Source organism: Daucus carota, chromosome 9, assembly GCF_001625215.2.
Source record: "Daucus carota subsp. sativus chromosome 9, DH1 v3.0, whole genome shotgun sequence".
In the NCBI taxonomy this organism is placed as follows: domain Eukaryota; kingdom Viridiplantae; phylum Streptophyta; class Magnoliopsida; order Apiales; family Apiaceae; genus Daucus; species Daucus carota.
In genome coordinates this window covers 28,359,642-28,379,643 of record NC_030389.2, presented here as the reverse complement: position 1 = coordinate 28,379,643, position 20,002 = coordinate 28,359,642, and the positions used below count along the sequence as shown (strand labels likewise).

Here is a 20,002-nt window from a genome sequence, read left to right as displayed (position 1 = left end):
TTTATGAACTCCCTTATTGGTCTTCACATAGTTTACGATATTCAATTGATATCATGCATACGGAAAAAAATGTTTTTGAGAACCTATTTTTTACTATTGTGAATGCGAAAAAGTCAAAGGATCACAAAAAAGCAAGAGCGGATTGCAAGCACTTTGGTGTGTTACCTCATTTGTGGATCGATGAAAATGGCAAGTCACCCAAAGCACCTTTTTCCATTACAAGAAAACAACGTAAACTTTTGTGTGAATGGATTAGTTCACTGAAACTTCCAGACGGTTATTCCTCAAATATATCTCGTTGTTGTAATGTTGAGGAGTGTACATTTTATGGATTCAAATCGCATGATTGTCATATATTTCTTCAAAAATTATTGCCTCTTGCAATTCGTGAGCTTTTACCGGCGCCTATTGCGGATGCCATCACGGCAATTGCAAATTTTTTTCAAGATTTGTGCTCATCAACGGTTACAAAAACCGATTTGGAAATAATGGAAAAATCAGTTGTGAAGGCATTGTGTTTGTTGGAAACAATTTTTCCTCAAAGTTGGTTTGATTCGATGGAACACTTGGTTGTGCATTTGGCGGAAGAAATTAGACTTGCTGGACCTGCTTACTGGCATTGGATGTATCCAATTGAGCGTTTATTGGGGAAACTAAAACAAAAGGTCGGCAATAAAGCAAGAGTTGAGGGTTCCATTGCCGAACGATATATGGAGGAGGAGATTGTCAATATTTGTGCTTTTTACTTTGCATCCGACTCGATTCACAATAAATTAAGTCGTAACGAAGTTTTGTTTGATGTACAAAAGACCGACAAATTAGAAGTTTTTAAATATCCATGTGAATCTCTTGGAAAAGAACGAAGTCGATATTTGAATGATGATGAGCAATCATTAGCTGATGAATATGTTCTTCTAAACTCTCCTGAAGTCCAACCTTATCTAAGGTATGGTAAATACAATTTACGATAATTTTTTGTCAATACATTTTATGATAAATTAAAGTTATTGACATTTATGCATTATTGTAGGAGGTACCAAGATCGAGTTATGAGACAACGTCCTCAGACAACGCCTCAACAATTAGATCGTATTGTGAAAACTCGATTCAAAGATTGGTTTAAGAAAAAGGTTGAGAAAGACTAGATAGACGGACCTCGTTTCATGGACTTGCTAGAAGGACCGGCATTAAAGGTCATGACTTTTGAAACTTGTCAAGTTAATGGATATAAATTTTCAACATCATCCGCATCCGGTTCCAGTGTTGTAGTTAAGGGAACTTTGCATGAAAATAATCTTGATTATTATGGTCAACTAATAGAAATTATGAGGCTTATTTATTAAGGATGCAATCACGTATATTTGTTCAAATGTATATGGTTTGATAGTCTCGGAAATGGTGTGAGGATCGATAAGAATCGAGTGGTGACGGTTGATATAACTTCAAGATTGAGATCTAACGAAGTTTTTATTTTAGCTAGTCAAGCCTCTCAAGTATATTACGCTCCTAGCGTATTGGATCCACGAAGCAAAATATATACGGTGGTCAAATCTAAAAGTCGTCCGATTGATGAATCAATTATTGTGCAAAACGATATAGAGGACGCTTTTCAAGAAGATAGATCTAATGCCGCTAGCTCATTTTCACTATTTGTTGATTTTGCACAATATGGACAAATACCATTTATTCGGCGTGAAAATCAAGATGATGATGATGAAGAAGACGAATTGCGAGATGATGAAAATCAAGATGATGATGATGATGTTGAACACAATGAAGAAGAGGAAGATGATAATGAAGATAATGATGATGATAATGAAGATGATGATGAAGATGATGACGGTTTTGATGACTATCAATGATGTTTAAATTTGTGTAATGATTTATAATTGTGTAATCATATACGATGGTGTAATGATAAACAATGTTGTTTAGGCTGCTTAGTAATTTGGTTATGTATTGCTATTTGATGTTGGTACAGGATTTGGCAACTGAAACTGCAAACGAATTATGTTTTTTTTTTTCCTTTTTTGCCCAGAAAACCGACCGATAGTACACATAACCGACCGGTTTTGATCATAAAACTACCAGAAAACCGACCGAAAGCACTTAAAACCGACCACCTTCTTCAACAAAACCGACCGTACTCATCTAAGGGCGGTCGGTTATGATTCGGTCGGTTTCAAATATCAATATGGCGTACTGGTACAAGCCTGACCGAGTCATAACCGACCACATATAACCGACCGTGGCAGGATTTGACCTCGGTCGGTTTTACCTAAAAATCAGTCAAAGCATATCTATATTATTTGTTATATATATAAAAATTATAATAATATAAGTTTACCAGAAAACCGACCGCATTCATGTAAAACCGACCACTTTTTTCCAAAAAACCGACCGTCTGCTTATAAAACCGACCGTGTTCAGACAAAACCGACCGTTGACACACCTTTGACTTCGGTCGGTTTTAAGTAAAACTCAGTCAAAGCTAATATATTATTTATTATATATATATATATATAAATTATGATAATATAAACAAATATATATATTATATAAATATGTATATATATAATATTTAAATGTAATATTTATATAAAATATATTCAGAATATAAATATATATACAGTCATAGCTATCTCTTGAGTCTTACATACACGGATGGTTACAAGTGAAGTGTCCGGAGAGGAAGGTGTGAAACCTAACTCTTGTTTCCTCCTTTCCTCACCGTGACTGTAAAAGTCGTTCATCCCGTCTCCTTTGACGATATTCAAAGCAGAACGTAGACTGACTCAGTACTAGTCAGTATCTCGTGTCTTTATATTATTGGCTCCTTTTTAATATATATTATTTTAACTTTTGTTTTCTAACTTGACGTGCCAAGAATTTAAGAGTATTCTGATCATTGCATGTATATTCTTATAACTTATAGATGTTCATAAGCAGTGTTCTAATTAAAAATCCCCGATTTAACTGAGTAATCCCTAATTAATCCACTGCAAGGTCGGCCAATGATTCGATTTTTGAAATACGATTAATCCTTATGTATATTTCTTAATCGAAGTATATATGATATATATTAAAATTAAAATATTATATTACCTTAAATATGAATAATTATAGAATTTATGAATATAGTAATATTATTTTTAATTATAGAGTTACTAATAGCTAATATAGTATTATTATTTTTAATTTGAAATTAAATTATTATTAAATAATACTAGCTATTAATATATAATTTTATCTTAATATTTTTAATATTAAAAGCTATGGTTTTTATTTAATTAAATAAAACCCTAAATTTAGGGTTTAATAAAACTGACCGACCCTTACTAAAACCGACCGATTTTTTTGCACCTAAATATTTCGTGAAAAATTAAAAACCGCGCCACAGTGAAACGACGTCGTTTCACTGGGGACGAAGACATAACCGACCGCTGCTGCGGTCGGTTTTGTGCTCTGTATATATAAAAAAAACAGCCGTTTCTTTTTCTTTCTATCTCCCTTTTCTCTCCCAACTCTATTTTCTCCCAACTCTCTTCTCTCCCAACCTTCCGCAATGGCGATTTCAGTGCTCTCTTACTCTACAATGGCTCTTCAACTCTCAATTCACTATGCTCTCTTACTCCTACTCTCTGCAATCCAACCCCCAGTGATCTCGATTCCAACTCTCTTGCTTATGGTGGTTCCAATGGTGATGGGGGCTCACTATGGTGGTTCACAAAGGAGACCCAGTGCTTATTATGCTCGGAGGAAGAAACCCCCAACTTTTAGTGGCGATTCCAATGTATATTCTCCATTTTCTCTATTTTTTAATTTCGTTTATGTGTGTATATATATATATGTGTATATGTTGGTGAATCTGCATATGTATGTGTATATGTGTATGGGTGAATCTGCATATACGTATATGTTAATATAATTGTGTATGTGTGTGTTTGTATGTAAGTGTGTGTATATACGTGTATTGGGAAATTTTGCATGCAATTTGTTCGTCGGTTATGTGCAATTTGTTGGTCGGTTATATGTGGGGTGAATTTTTATTAATTTCTCAATTTGTATAAATTTTGGCCTCCAATTTGTATAATGTGTGTTCGTCGGTTATGTATAATGTGTGTGTTTATGTATAATGTCTTTGTATATATAGTTTATGTATAATGTCTTTGTATAGTTTGTGTAATTTGTATAATTTGTATAATGTGTGTTTGTATTTGTATGTGTTTATATAGTTTCTGTAATTTGTATAATGTGTGTTTGTATTTGTAAGTGTTTATATAGTTTGTGTAATTTGTATAATGTTTGTGTTTGTATAATTTGTGTAATTTGCCTTTGTATAATGTGTGTGTTTGTATAGTTTGTGTAATTTGTAATTTGTTTTTGTGTAATTTGTCTTTGTATAATGTATGTGTTTGTATAGTTTGTAATTTGTATAGTTTGTGTTCTAATTGTGTATTTGTATTGTAGGGGCTCTTTGGTTGGGTGATGATAGTCGTCATGATTTCATTGACGATATATATCATGGCAAGGAAAAGGAAAGCAACGGACAAGGACACCGACAAAGGCAAGGGAAAGAGTGTCGGTAGTAGTACAAACAAAAAGAAGGCGAAGGGAAAAGGCAAGGGAAAAGGAAAGGGAAAGACGGGGTTGCGTGACGAGCCAACGGATTCGGAAACCGAATCGGAGCATAACACAAGGGAGGCGGAGGCGGAGGCGGAGGAGGAACCGGTGAGAAGAGTGAGGATGCCACGGTCACATTCATGCGGCATTTTTGGAGCTAAGATACCAACAAGACCTCGACGGATCAATATCTCCGATGGACAGTAAGTATATTGTTTTATATGTTGTGTTTTGTAGTGATTTGTAATGATTTTTAGTGTTAAATATATGTAGTGTGCGTTAGTTATTAATAATTTGTTCACGAGTTAATATTTATAATGTTCTTATATAGTATTGAAGATAATGAGGCAAAAAAGACTTTGCTTGCGATTATTCGGGCAAGATGGCCTTTGGGTAAATACACGTTTAGTGACATAGACGCGGCTTACCCAAAGTGGCTCGGTCTAAGGGTTGAGGAGTTTCTCGTAAGTACATTTTTGTTTACATAATATGTTATTGATTTTGTTGGTAATTGGTTTGATTATTCATTTTTAATCCTTGTACTTGTTGATATTACGTAGAAATATTATAGGCAATTGAAAGGTCAAAGTCGTTCACAAGCCAAAGCTATCATTGAAGATCACATAAAGGTCACAATCAAAAGGACCATGAATGAATTGAAGAGGAGGATCGAGAGGAAGTCAAGGGAGGAAGGGGTTTCGAAGTTGGCTTTGAAACCGGAATATTGGAATATCATTTTTTGGAAAGATCTTCTCAAGTATTGGGACACGGATGAAGGCCATTTGCATAGGTCGGAAGTTGGAGCTGCTAATTGGCAACGCGTGGAAAGGTTGCATAGCGCGGGTGCTCGCTCCTTCAACCGTGTCCGTGTGCGCGAGGTAGTACTATTTTTAATATGCAAACACACACACACACATTTTGTTTTTACCTTATAATTATATAATATATAATATGATAATGCAAATGCTAATATAAGTTATTTTGTGGTATAATTCAAGAACATGAAAAATAAATTGTCTAAAAGTCCGACAAAGCTTGAGGTGTGGGATGAATGCCACACTAGGATCGGCTCCACTCCCGAGAGCCGAATATATACTACCCCCGCCGCTATGCGCATTGTGGTAATTTTCTAATTTTAGCACTTTAATTAATTGTTTATATCATTAATTGTTTAATTAATTGTGATAAATGTGTAGGAACGATATGCCTCGATTCTTGATCGTATGCCGGTGGAGGTTACTCAAACGGGGGAGCGGGATGAGCCTTGGGATTGGTGGATGGAAGCAATGGAGGTTCCCCAAGGCGAGAGGCCAAAAAAGAATTATGTTGTGGGGTTCCCCAAAGCTCGAGCTAGTGATTTGATCCCAACACTAGCCACGCGCTATAGGGCTTCCACCCATGGCGGCGCCGGCTTATCCTCATCCGCTCCAACACAAAATCCAGTGGTTCCCGATTCCATCTTCCTCCCGATTGTCCACAATGTGCTCAATGAAACCCGTGCCAATCCTCTGCAATTTGCTCGTCGCCTATCGGATGAGGAGATAACAACCTTTGCACGCACAGCCCTCGAGGCGTCCGATCCAGCCGCTGACCCGGCTCGGAGGGCGGAATGGAATAACCTTCTTGGCGGCGAGGTTGTGCACATTGTAGGGACATTGCTCGAGGATGTCCTCCAAAAAATGGATGCTCGTGCTAAAATGGTAATACACTTATGACTTAATGCTTTGTTTTTTGTTTTTGGTTGATATGTAAAAATGAATGGATTTCTAATTGTTTGACATGTTTTTGTAGGCAACTGCGCAAGAGGGAGAGAAAGATTACACGGATGTGGACGAGGAGACGGATGAAAACACGGATGATGAGGGTGAAGGCGAAGCCGGTGGGGAAGGCGGTGGTGAAGGCGGTGGCGAAGATGGTGGCGACGACGGTGGTGAATCATCCGATGTTTCATTGACCGATTAGTGTAATTTATATTTTAATTTTAACGGATGGTATATATTAAGACAGTGGTTGGATTTGGATTGTGAATGTTTGGGTTTTGAATTGTTTGAATGTTTGGATTTGGATTTGTAATTAGTATGTTTGGATTTTGAATTGTTTGGATTTGGATTTGTAATTAGAATGTTTGGATTTGGTTTAATTAGAATTGTTTTGTTTAATTTTGTTGTTGGTATTTTGTGATGTTTGGTTGTTTAGGATGCTTGGTTTGATTGTTTGGTTGGTATGGTTTTGGTACAGGGAATTGATTGGAAACTGCAGATTCTGCTGCAATTTTTTTAAAAATTCACCCAGCAAAACCGACCGAATGGTCCCAAAACCGACCACTTTTTACCATATTGAAGCCAGAAAACCGACCGCATTCAACTATAACCGACCGCGCTCATTACATAAAACCCAGAAAACCGACCGTCTTCATCAGGAGTCGGTCGGTTATGTGAATCAGGGTGGCCTTCTGCCACAAACCCGACCGACTCATAACCGACCGCACATAACCGACCGTGGGAGAAGGTTGACTGCGGTCGGTTTTGTGTCAAAGTCAACTCAGATAAAAAGGCACATAACTGACCACTTCAGTCGGTCGGTTTTACCAGTCGCTTCTGACGTGGTGTGACACCTGTTGCCACGTGGTGACAGGTGGCATCAAGTGGGGCCACTTTTCTGGGAACAAAACAGCACATAACCGACCACTTACTTGGTCGGTTTTAAGGTTTAAACCCGACCAATTCACGTAACCGACCAGGGTTTAACCGACCAGCCATATCGGTCGGTTTTAGGCTTATAACCGACCGATATTGTTCATAACCGAACGATTCTCTCGGTCGGTTATGTCCTGTTTTCGCGTAGTGTAATATGCATATTCGGGATTTCATTGAGATCTGCGACACTTTCAAGTTCAACGGTGTTACTGACGAGGCCATCAAATTGAGGCTATTCCCATTTTCTCTGAGGGATAAAGCTAAGGGATGGTTGCATTCTCTTCCTGCAGGATCTATTAAGACATGGGAGGATTTGGCTCAGAAATTTCTTACTAAGTTCTTCCCTATGGCCAAAACAGCTGCAATCAGGAATGCTATCACTCAATTTTCTCAGCTGTCTGGTGAAACTTTATGTGAAGCGTGGGAACGCTACAAGGAGATGCTTCGAAAGTGCCCACATCATGGGATGCCTGATTGGATGGTTATTAATTGCTTCTATAATGGCTTGGGTCCTCAATCGAGGCCAATGCTCGATGCAGCATCAGGTGGAGCTCTATGGGCTAAGAGCTATGATGAGGCTTATGAGTTGATCGAGATGATGGCTGCGAATGAATATCAGAATCCTACTCAGCGTCTTCATCAGGGCAAAGCAGCAGGAATTCTAGATGTTGATGCTACTACAGCTTTGACTACTCAGCTTAAGGCTCTTACTATGAAGGTGGATTCTTTGGCAAATTTGGGAAATCAGCAGCCACCTTCAGTTTACGAACTTTGTGCTGGTGCACATTCTTCTAATCAGTGTGCTATATCTAGTGAATCCGCTCAGTTTGTGAGCAACTTCCAGAGGCCTCAATAGCCAGCTCCTGCCACTTATCATCTCAATAGTCGGAATCATCTGAATTTCAGTTGGAGCAACAATCAGAACTTCATGCCACAACAGCAGCAACAGTTTCAGCAGCAAGGAGCTAGACCTTTCAACCCTTCTAGTTTTCAACAACAGTTTGCACCGAAACAGCAATTCCATCCACCTGGATTCCAACAACAAAATCATGGGGTGGCTGGACAGTCTTCCAATGAAAGATCTGAATGGGAAGAGATGAAATTAATGATTAAAAGCCAAGTGGTGTCAATCAAGACTTTGGAGAACCAGATTGGGCAGATTGCTAACGCGTTGATAAACCGACCACAAGGAACTCTTCCTAGTGATACCGAAGCAAATCTGGGTAAGAGGGAAGTGAAAGAACAGGTGCAGACAGTCACTTTGAGATCCAGAAAGGTTACGAAGGATAAAGACTCAGCAACAGAGCAAGGCAAAGAGGAGAGTGATCCACAGGTTGAAACACCCGTACTCTCACCTAAGTCTAATAGTGGAAAAACTATTATTGATGCTGATAAGAATGAAATCAACGAGGAAGCAAGCAAGGAATCAGCCGAGAAGTCTAGTCCGAAAGCTGATATTGGGGTCAAGCAAGTATATCCACCGCCCCCTTTCCGAAGAGACTTCAGAAGCATAAGCTCGACAAACAATTCGCTAAATTTCTAAAGGTTTTCAAGAAACTACAAATTGATAAGTGGTATTTATACACACTTATAGGCCTTCATGTCCACTTAAATTGGTTGGTTGTACTTAAGTGATTAGTGTCTTTTGATGTGTTTTTAGTGTTTTTCTGTGCAGGTCACGAGTTGAGGTGATGAAGTGATTTTCTATCATTTTAGGTTGTTTTTGGTGCATTATTTGCAAGAATAGAGAATTGTGGATTCATCATAACTTGGGATTTTGTGGGTACATCTTCTACAAACCCTCACGAGAACACACTCGTCCACTAGAGCTATCTAGGGGTTTAAAGGGCTTGTTGCATGTGCTAAATGCAACCGTGATCACCTACGGAAGTGGTACTAGAGCGAGGAAGGGCATGCACGCGAGAACGAGCTAAAAAACGAAGAAACGGGCTGCCAGTGGCAGACAGTAGCGCGCCCGCGCTAAAGCTTAGTGCGCCCGCGCTAGTTACTGTCCCCACTAGCGCGCCTGCGCTAGTTTAGCGCGGCCGCGCCCAGCAGAAGTGTCCCGGGCCGATTTTTGAAGCTTTTCTGATGGATTTTAGCAGCGGTCGAGGCCCGGTTGACTTGGTCAATGTATTTTAATTTCTCATGTGAAAAACCCTAGCCTCCAAGTAGTTTTTATCATAGAATATCGGATTATAGTTTTATCAGTTTTCTCTCTTGTAATCAAGCACATTATCAGTTTGTATTGGATCGTTCTTCGCGAGGAAGTGACAGTTTCGAGCGAGATCGTGAACATCAAATCTGTAACGTTGTGTTCTTTATTATTAATTCAAGTACTTTTATTCCGTTTAATTCTTGTAGTTTATTTATCATGTTTTCATTAGAACCCATGATGTCGATTAGTTCGATTATGAACTAACCGCCTTCATGGGATTCTAATGGATTTATCGATGTAGTTTAGTAAAGAATATTAATTACTTGATTTTGTGACGTACGTTGATTTCTTTGCATGCGCCGTGCTTATTCTTCTTAGAAGCGTAGCTAACTTCTAAGTTGTTTGTTAATTCTTTCTGAAGCGAGAGTGGATGATTGAATTTAGAACTATGCCATGTAAACATAGGATTATGTGAAAGAAGCATAATTTGTGATAGACTTGAACTATTTTTATCACCCTGTGTAATCACGATAGACGACCTGTTATTAAACCTCTCTGCTTACACTACCGCTATAGAGATATAGGGTCTGAGCTTTGTTGGTGTCCATGAGATTTCTGTCTTAATTGCGGATTTTGATTGGTGTGATATGTGTGCAACGAGAGTTGGCATGTATTACTTTCGTGTTGTCTGATTAGGATCAACAGTCGCATGTTAATCAGTAATTTCAATTCTAGATGAATTCGATAATGAAGTTAGAATCCCATGTGTTTTCCTATTCTGATTTTGATTAGTAAATTTAGTTATTAGTATAAAAGAACACATCCTGGTTAATTGTCTTAGCAGTGAAATTACTCATACATTGTTGCATAGGTGCGTATTCTTAATTCACCAGTCTCTGTGGGAACGAACTTAATATATTACTTGTGATCACGTGCGCTTGCGTGTAGATTTTTGCGAACAAGTTTTTGGCGCCGCTGCCGGGGACTCGGTGTTAATTAATTAGTTTATGTACTTGGCATCAGTGTGCATTAAAATTCACTGACTAGGATTCTATTCTCTTCTCACTTTTCTTCTTTTCTTTATTTCAGGTACTTGGGTCGCGTTTATGCTAACACGTTCTAGAGCTCGTAAGGAAGCAATTGATTCATCTTCTTCTTCTTCTGATTCTGAAACAATGACAGAACCTGAAGCACAACCAGACAGTAAGGCATTGAAGGATTTCTCTATGCCAAAGATCGATGATATCCAGTCAAGCATTGTCAGGCCTGCAATCGCAGCGAAAGCCTTTGAAATCAAACCAGGAACTATTCAAATGGTCCAGAACTCGGTACAGTATGGGGGTTCTCCTACTGAAGACCCTAATATGCATATACGTAATTTTATAGAGATCTGTGACACTTTCAAATTTAATGAAGTCTCTGATGATGCTGTGAAGCTAAGGCTTTTCCCATTTTCACTGAGAGATAAGGCTAAGGGATGGTTACATTCTTTACCATCTGGTTCGATTACTACATGGGAAGATCTAGCTCAGAAATTTCTCACTAAATTCTTCCCCATGGCAAAGACTGCTGCACTACGAAGTGCTCTATCTCAATTCTCTCAACAATCAGGAGAAACATTCTGTGAAGCCTGGGAGCGATATAAGGAGATGCTAAGGAAGTGTCCCCATCATGGAATGCCGGATTGGATGCAAATAAACAGTTTCTATAATGGTCTTGGACCTCAATCCAGACCTATGCTTGCTGCTGCTTCTGGAGGAGCGCTATGGGCTAAAAGTTATGAAGAAGCTTATGATCTTATTGAAATGATGGCTGCTAATGAATATCAGAACCCTACTCAAAGACTTACTCAAGGGAAGGTAGCCGGAGTTCTTGATCTTAACACGTCTACAGCTATTGCTGCTCAACTTAAGGCTCTCACGATGAAAGTCGATTCTCTGGCTAACCAAGGAATTCAACATCCAATCTCAATTTGCGAATTATGCGCGGGTACTCACTCTACTGATCAGTGTGCCATTTCTAGCGAATCAGTACAATTTGTGAGCAACTTTCAAAGAGGTCAACAGCCTGCTCCAGCTACTTACCATCCTAACAACCGAAATCATCCTAATTTCAGCTGGAGTAATAATCAGGGTTATAATCAACCTCAACAAGGATTTCAACAGGGACCTAAACAGTATAGTCAGGCTGGAACTTCACAACAGTATGCACCTAAACAGCCATATCACCCTCCGGGATTTCAGAATCATGGGCAATCAGCTAACGAAAGGTCTGACATGGAAGAGCTAAGACTCATGTACAAGAGTCAGGCAGTAACTTTAAAAGCCTTGGAGACACAAGTCGGTCAGTTAGCTAATGCTTTATTAAGCAGACCACAGGGGAATCTCCCTAGTGATACAGAGGTACCAGGTAAGAGGGACCATAAAGAGCAAGTCCAATCCATTACGCTGAGATCTGGAAAAACTACATCAGGGCCAACCTCAACATTAGTACAAGATCAGGATGATGAATCGCAAGAAATTACAGCAGAACTTCCTTCGAATACAATTGGCATAAAACCTACTGTTGAAATGGACAGGGCTATCCCTGCAGCTGCTCCGGTATCAAAGCCATTATATCCACCACCTCCGTTTCCTAGGAGGTTAAAAAAACAGCAGCTGGATAAGCAATTTGGTAAATTCCTTGAAGTTTTCAAAAAGCTTCACATCAACATTCCGTTTGCAGAAGCGCTCGAGCAAATGCCTAGCTATGCCAAATTCATGAAGGGTATTCTTTCAAAAAAAATAAAGCTCGAGGAGTTAGAGACAATAGCTTTAACGGAGGAATGTAGTGCTGTGCTTCAACAAAAATTACCACCTAAGCTTAAAGACCCGGGAAGCTTTACTATCCCTTGCACTATTGGGAAGTTCTCTTTTGATAAGTGTCTGTGCGACTTGGGAGCTAGCATCAATCTGATGCCTCTATCGATCTTCACACAACTTGGCCTGCCAGAGCTCAAGCCGACAAACATGTCTTTACAGCTGGCTGATCGTTCGATCACATATCCGAGGGGTATAATTGAAGATGTGCTGGTCAAGGTTGATAAATTAATATTTCCAGCCGACTTCGTGATTCTTGATTTTGAAGAAGACAAAAGAATTCCTATCATCTTGGGTAGACCCTTTTTAGCCACCGGGCAAACGTTGATCGATGTCCAAAAAGGGGAACTTACAATGAGAATACAAGATCAGACGGTCACGTTCAACGTATTCAATGCAATGAAATTACCAACTAATGAGGAATCTTGTTTCAGTATGGATGTACTTGATACTACGGCAGAAGCTAATAGCCAGCGGGTTTTACAGAATGATGTATTGGAAGCAATCCTTACCAATGATGAGGAATTGGACAGTGAAGAAGAATTGGAAGAAATCCATCATCTTAACTCATCACCTTGGCGAAGGAATTTTGAACCACCTGTCGAATCTCTTGGCTTGGAGGAACAAAAGGAAGATCATAAACCACTACAACCATCAGTGATCGAAGCACCTAAACTTGAACTTAAACCGCTACCGGATCACTTGAGGTATGCTTTTCTTGGTGAATGTTCTACTCTTCCTGTTATTATTGCAGCTAACTTGTCAGGTGAGGAAGAGGAAAAACTTTTGAGGGTGCTAAGGGAATTCAAAACAGCAATTGGGTGGACTATAGCTGATATCAAAGGAATCAGTCCATCCTTTTGTCAACACAAAATTCTCATTGAAGAAGGAAGCAAACCTTCAGTAGAACAACAGAGAAGGTTAAATCCTATCATGAAGGAAGTTGTAAAGAAAGAGATTCTTAAATGGCTCGATGCAGGTATCATATATCCAATTTCAGATAGCTCATGGGTGAGTCCAGTACAATGTGTGCCTAAGAAAGGAGGCATGACAGTAGTAGCCAACGAAAAAGGGGAACTCATCTCAACTAGAACTGTCACTGGTTGGAGGATTTGCATGGACTACAGAAAGCTAAATAAAGCTACAAGGAAGGATCACTTCCCTCTGCCTTTTATTGATCAGATGCTTGACAGGTTGGCTGGTCATGAATTCTATTGCCTGTTGGATGGGTATTCTGGCTATAATCAGATTGCTATTTCTCCGGAGGATCAAGAAAAGACAACCTTTACATGCCCTTATGGTACATTTGCATTCCGAAGAGTACCTTTTGGCTTATGCGGTGCACCAGCCACTTTTCAAAGGTGCATGATGGCAATATTCTCAGAGATGATCGGCATCAATGTGGAGGTATTCATGGACGATTTTTCTGTATTTGGAACATCTTATGACGAATGCCTCACGAATCTGAGAATGGTTCTTAAGCGCTGTGTGGAAACTAATCTGATTCTCAATTGGGAAAAATGCCATTTCATGGTGCAAGAAGGAATCATTTTGGGACATAAAGTATCTGCCAAGGGACTGGAAGTTGATAAAGCGAAAGTGGAAACAATTAAAAATCTCCCTCCACCACTCTCGGTTAAGGGCATCCGAAGTTTCCTTGGTCATGCAGGTTTCTATCGGAGGTTTATCAAGGACTTCTCAAAAATTTCCAAACCCCTTTGCAATCTGTTAGAGAAAGACATTCCATTCAAATTTGATGAGGAGTGCTTGGAAGCATTTGAAATTTTGAAAAAGAAGTTGACATCAGCACCTATCATCACTGCACCTGATTGGAGTAAACCATTCAAATTAATGTGTGATGCCAGTGATTATGCTGTAGGAGCTGTACTGGGCCAGCGTATAAGTAATGTGTTTCATGTTATCTATTATGCCAGCAAAACATTAAATGATGCACAATTGAACTACACTACTACTGAAAAAGAACTTCTAGCTATTGTCTTTAGCTTTGAGAAGTTCAGGTCTTATCTTCTTGGAACAAAGGTAGTGGTATACACTGATCATGCAGCCATTCGGTATCTCATTTCAAAGAAGGATTCCAAACCAAGGCTAATTCGTTGGGTTCTATTACTCCAAGAGTTTGATGTAGAAATTAAAGATCGGAAGGGCACGGAAAATCAGGTAGCGGATCATTTATCCCGACTAGAAGATCATAGCAAACAAACTACCGACAACACTCTAATCAATGAATTCTTCCCAGATGAACAGTTGTTTGGAGTTGAGGCCGAAGAGCCATGATTTGCCGACATTGTAAATTATCTGGTGAGTAAGGTCATTCCTCCAGAATTCTCTTATGCTCAACGCAAGAAATTCCTTCACGATGTGAAATGGTATATTTGGGATGAACCCTTCCTGTTTAAACAAGGAGTCGATCAGATTCTCAGACGGTGTATTCCTAATAATGAAGTTGAGGGAGTTTTGCGCGAGTGCCATTCCACTGGTTATGGGGGCCATTATAGCGGAGAGAAGACAGCAAAGAGGGTACTTCAAGCAGGTTTTTACTGGCCAACTCTGTTTAAAGATTCTCATCAATTTGTGTTGGGTTGCGATCGATGTCAACGTACAGGTAATATTTCTAGGAGGAATGAAATGCCTCTTAAAATGCTTTTGGAAGTCGAAATATTTGATGTTTGGGGTATTGACTTTATGGGACCGTTCGTTTCGTCTTGCAACAACCAGTATATTCTATTAGCAGTTGATTACGTGTCTAAATGGGTGGAGGTGAAAGCCTTACCTACAAATGATGCTAAGGTGGTCTTGCAATTTCTACAAAAACAAATCTTTACCCGTTTCGGAGTCCCTAGAGTCATTATCAGTGATGAAGGCTCGCATTTCTGCAATCGGAAATTCACAACCTTGATGACGAGGTATAATATCAATCACCGTGTTGCTACTGCTTATCATCCCCAAACGAATGGTCAAGCTGAAGTGTCTAACAGAGAGATCAAACGCATATTAGAGAAGGTAGTTAACCCTTCTAGGAAAGACTGGTCCTTGCGATTAGACGAGGCTGCTTGGGCTTATCGAACAGCTTACAAAACACCGTTGGGTACTTCTCCATTTCAGCTAGTGTTTGGGAAAGCTTGTCACTTACCAGTAGAATTGGAACATAAAGCTTATTGGGCACTAAAGAAGTTGAATTTCGACTTACAGTTAGCTGGAGAGAAACGCATGATTCAACTCAATGAGTTGGAGGAGTTCCGCCTCCGTGCTTATGAAAATAACAAACTCTACAAAGAGAAGGTGAAAAGATTGCATGATCAGCGGTTGATAAAAAAATCTTTTGTGGTAGGACAATTGGTTCTATTGTATAACTCTCGGTTGAAGCTGTTTCCAGGGAAACTCAAGTCACGCTGGTCGGGGCCGTTTACAGTCAAGACGGTATTCCCCCACGGTGCGGTAGAAATCTATGCCAAATCACCGGATGAATCATTTAAAGTTAATGGTCAACGGTTGAAGCCTTACTTTGGCAGAAATGTGAATCGTGAGGTACAAACCACGATTCTTCAATCGGAATCTGATTAATTCTGGACTTCACGTCGAGCTAAAGACGTTAAACAAGCGCTTCGTGGGAGGCAACCCGCGCATTGGAACCATGTTGTACCGCTGGAAACCTCAAAAACGCAAAAAACGAGAAATTTCGGCCCTGGGTGACAGACACTAGCGCGCCCGCGCTAGTGTCTAGCGCGCCCGCGCTAAGTTGCTCAGCGCGCCTGCGCTGCACTTAGCGCGCCCGCGCTACTGTCTGCCCAGAAGTCGTTTTTCTCACAAAAAAATATTTTCTTTTCGTTTTTAAAAGCCCACAATCCTAATTTTGCATGCTTAGCCCGAAATATATCCTCCATAACCCTAACTCAGCTCTCAAAATCCTATATAAACACAAAACCCATCTCCAATTCCTATTCTAATTCTATAAACCCTAATTATATATATACACATCCATACACACAACCACCATCAAATCTCTCAAACCCACCACACATAAACCTCTTGCAACTCTAAATCTCTATCAATGGCACCCAAAAGAGCCCGAAGATCACAAGGACCAAGCACCCAAGCCCCTACATCTAGCGATTCTTCCTCGATGGGTGAGGTTGAATTCACCTCCGATGGTGCACGAACCGAGTTTCAACGGCTTATGAATAAGTCGATAGTCAAGGAGAGGGGATTCTTACCCACGGTGGAGGATGGTGATCTCTTGAGCATGATTCAAGAAAGGGGATGGGAGTCTTTTTGCGAGGCTCCGGAGGCGGTTCCCTTGGCCATTATTCGCGAGTTCTACGCTAATGCCAAGGAGAATCGCGATGGGTTCACGGTGGTGCGAGGAATCCGTGTGGATTATAGTGCGGAGGCGATCCGTAGAGTGATTGGGGGGCGTGCCAAGCGCCGTAATGAAGAAGATTGGGTTGTTGAGAGGATCGGGCGTGCCAAATGCCGGTTTGACGATGATCCGGTTGATCTTGAGCGGTTGGTGTATGATATGTGTGTGCCGGATACGAATTGGAAGATGACAGCACCTCCATTGCCGGCACATGTTTCTTTTCCAGCAGCCGCTTTGAACCGGTATGCGAAGGCGTGGAACGCCTTCATCTGTGCTAACATCATGCCATCTTCACATGGGCATGAGGTGACGGTGGATAGAGCTATTCTGCTCTTTGGGATTATCTCGGACAAGTATATTGATCTGGGACATGTGATTCATCAGGGGATTCTGAGGTTCTTACAAGGAGGAACCACTGGTGCCATTCCGTACGGCACAATTGTTACGAAGCTCTGTCGATCAAGCGGTGTTCGTTGGCCAGCCAACGAGCAATTACAGTTGCCAGCAGCACCTATTGATCATTCGGCGATCAACCGGATGACGGAGTGGGAAGGAGGAGTTCCCCACCCTCGAGGCCTCGGGTACATATATGATGAGATGCCAGGGGGACGTCCAGGATTTATTAGGAGGGAGCGTACTAGAGCATCTGGAGCTGGTACTTCACAGACGGAGAGGAGCTCCGAGCCTATGGGAGATGTTCATTATCGCCGACTCGCGAGACGGATGGACACTATGCATGACATCCACCAGAGGTTTGCATTTGATTTGACACAAGCTCTTGGTACTGCTTTCCAGGCACAGGGGGTCACAGTTCAGTGGCCAGTATTCGGAGCAGGGATGCAGTATCCTCCACCTGATTCACCTCCAGCAGAGGAGGGGGAGGACTCGGACTCCGAGTAGGTATGTGGGTGCTCTAGCCTTTTTATCACTTTCAATGGGGACATTGAAAATTTTAAGTTTGGGGGTGGTAATCTAAGGAAGAGCATATATTATGTTATTATTGCATGTGTTAGTTAGTTCATGTAGTTCACGTTTTTTTTTATTTTGCTTTGATTATTTCTCACGTTTTTTTCTATTTTTCTCATAATTTTTTATTTTACATGTTTAGTGGTAATTGTCGTAGTTAGTATCACGAGCATTTGCATGAATTATGAAGTTAAGCCAAGTTAATTGCCTATGATGAGTTATGTGCGTAGTTCTTGATTAGTAGTTTCAATTGCAATGCTAGGTTAGTACTTGGAAATTGCTTGTGTTGGAAATTGTAATTCACATATGTTCTTGAGATAGGATTTAGACGAAATTCCTTGAATTCTAGGATTGAATTGAGCACCATTCAGCTTAGGTCTGTAAATCTTAAGTTTGGGGGAACTGAGGAGTAGATATACCTTTCTAGAAAAAAAAAATATAAAAAAAAAAAGAAAAAAGAAAAAAAAGAAATAGTAGTAAATAAATTCACCAAAAAAATAAGTGGTAGAATTAACTAGGTTGAGCTCATTAGTACTCGAGTAATTAAGTCTGAGGGGACTTTGTGCCTAACAACCTAAAGCCCTTCGTGGTTTGGGATTGTTGACCCAACACTCGCTACATGGGTACTAGTGCATAAATCTTTAGGGATCTCAACCATTGCACGGTTAAATAAACCACTAGAATAGAGTGAATAATTGGTGTGTGAAGTCTTGTGGTGTTCGTAACGCATTTACACTGCGAAGCGCTCTGACCTTAGACCAAGCAATTGACCACCAATAAAAAAGAAAAAAAAATAGTGAATAAAATAGAAGGGTGTGGACATTCTTTGGGACCTTGGCTTTTAGTTGGACTTGAGTGACGGGGTGTTAGTTTTAAACTTTTACGATTCTTGATGGGGATTCTGTAGGAGTAGTAGTTTTTGTCTTGTCTCAATAAAAGAGCATGCTTGCACACATTGGCACTCCACACTTGTAAATAGAAGAGTAATTGACTTAGTAGCGAGAGAGATGAAATTCGAGAACATTAGCACAATCTGAGGTATTATAATTGGCAAGGCAATTACTTCATAGTTTACTCATTCATCACGTAGTTGCATTAATGCATTGCATTGTATTATTGTATAGTGTCGTTGACGCTTGAGGACAAGCATCAGTTTAAGTTTGGGGGTGTGATAAGTGGTATTTATACACACTTATAGGCCTTCATGTCCACTTAAATTGGTTGGTTGTACTTAAGTGATTAGTGTCTTTTGATGTGTTTTTAGTGTTTTTCTGTGCAGGTCACGAGTTGAGGTGATGAAGTGATTTTCTATCATTTTAGGTTGTTTTTGGTGCATTATTTGCAAGAATAGAGAATTGTGGATTCATCATAACTTGGGATTTTGTGGGTACATCTTCTACAAACCCTCACGAGAACACACTCGTCCACTAGAGCTATCTAGGGGTTTAAAGGGCTTGTTGCATGTGCTAAATGCAACCGTGATCACCTACGGAAGTGGTACTAGAGCGAGGAAGGCAGGGCATGCACGCGAGAACGAGCTAAAAAACGAAGAAACGGGCTGCCAGTGGCAGACAGTAGCGCGCCCGCGCTAAAGCTTAGTGCGCCCGCGCTAGTTACTGTCCCCACTAGCGCGCCTGCGCTAGTTTAGCGCGGCCGCGCCCAACAGAAGTGTCCCGGGCCGATTTTTGAAGCTTTTCTGATGGATTTTAGCAGCGGTCGAGGCCCGGTTGACTTGGTCAATGTATTTTAATTTCTCATGTGAAAAACCCTAGCCTCCAAGTAGTTTTTATCATAGAATATCGGATTATAGTTTTATCAGTTTTCTCTCTTGTAATCAAGCACATTATCATTTTGTATTGGATCGTTCTTCGTGAGGAAGTGACAGTTTCGAGCGAGATCGTGAACATCAAATCTTTAACGTTGTGTTCTTTATTATTAATTCAAGTACTTTTATTCCGTTTAATTCTCGTAGTTTATTTATCATGTTTTCATTAGAACCCATGATGTCGATTAGTTCGATTATGAACTAACCGCCTTCATGGGATTCTAATGGATTTATCGATGTAGTTTAGTAAAGAATATTAATTACTTGATTTTGTGACGTACGTTGATTTCTTTGCATGCGTCGTGCTTATTCTTCTTAGAAGCGTAGCTAACTTCTAAGTTGTTTGTTAATTCTTTCTGAAGCGAGAGTGGATGATTGAATTTAGAACTATGCCATGTAAACATAGGATTATGTGAAAGAAGCATAATTTGTGATAGACTTGAACTATTTTTATCACCCTGTGTAATCACGATAGACGACCTGTTATTAAACCTCTCT

General features: G+C 40.1%; 2 non-coding genes across 2 annotated transcripts; both read right to left on the bottom strand.

The window, feature by feature from the left end:
* Positions 1 to 7,680: 7,680 nt before the first annotated feature.
* Positions 7,681 to 7,787, bottom strand: LOC135149870 (small nucleolar RNA R71). The gene has a single exon (XR_010288075.1). It is a non-coding gene; the product is annotated as a small nucleolar RNA R71 (small nucleolar RNA).
* Positions 7,788 to 11,048: 3,261 nt separating this feature from the next.
* On the bottom strand, positions 11,049 to 11,155 carry LOC135149812 (small nucleolar RNA R71). The gene has a single exon (XR_010288027.1). It is a non-coding gene; the product is annotated as a small nucleolar RNA R71 (small nucleolar RNA).
* Positions 11,156 to 20,002: the final 8,847 nt, after the last annotated feature.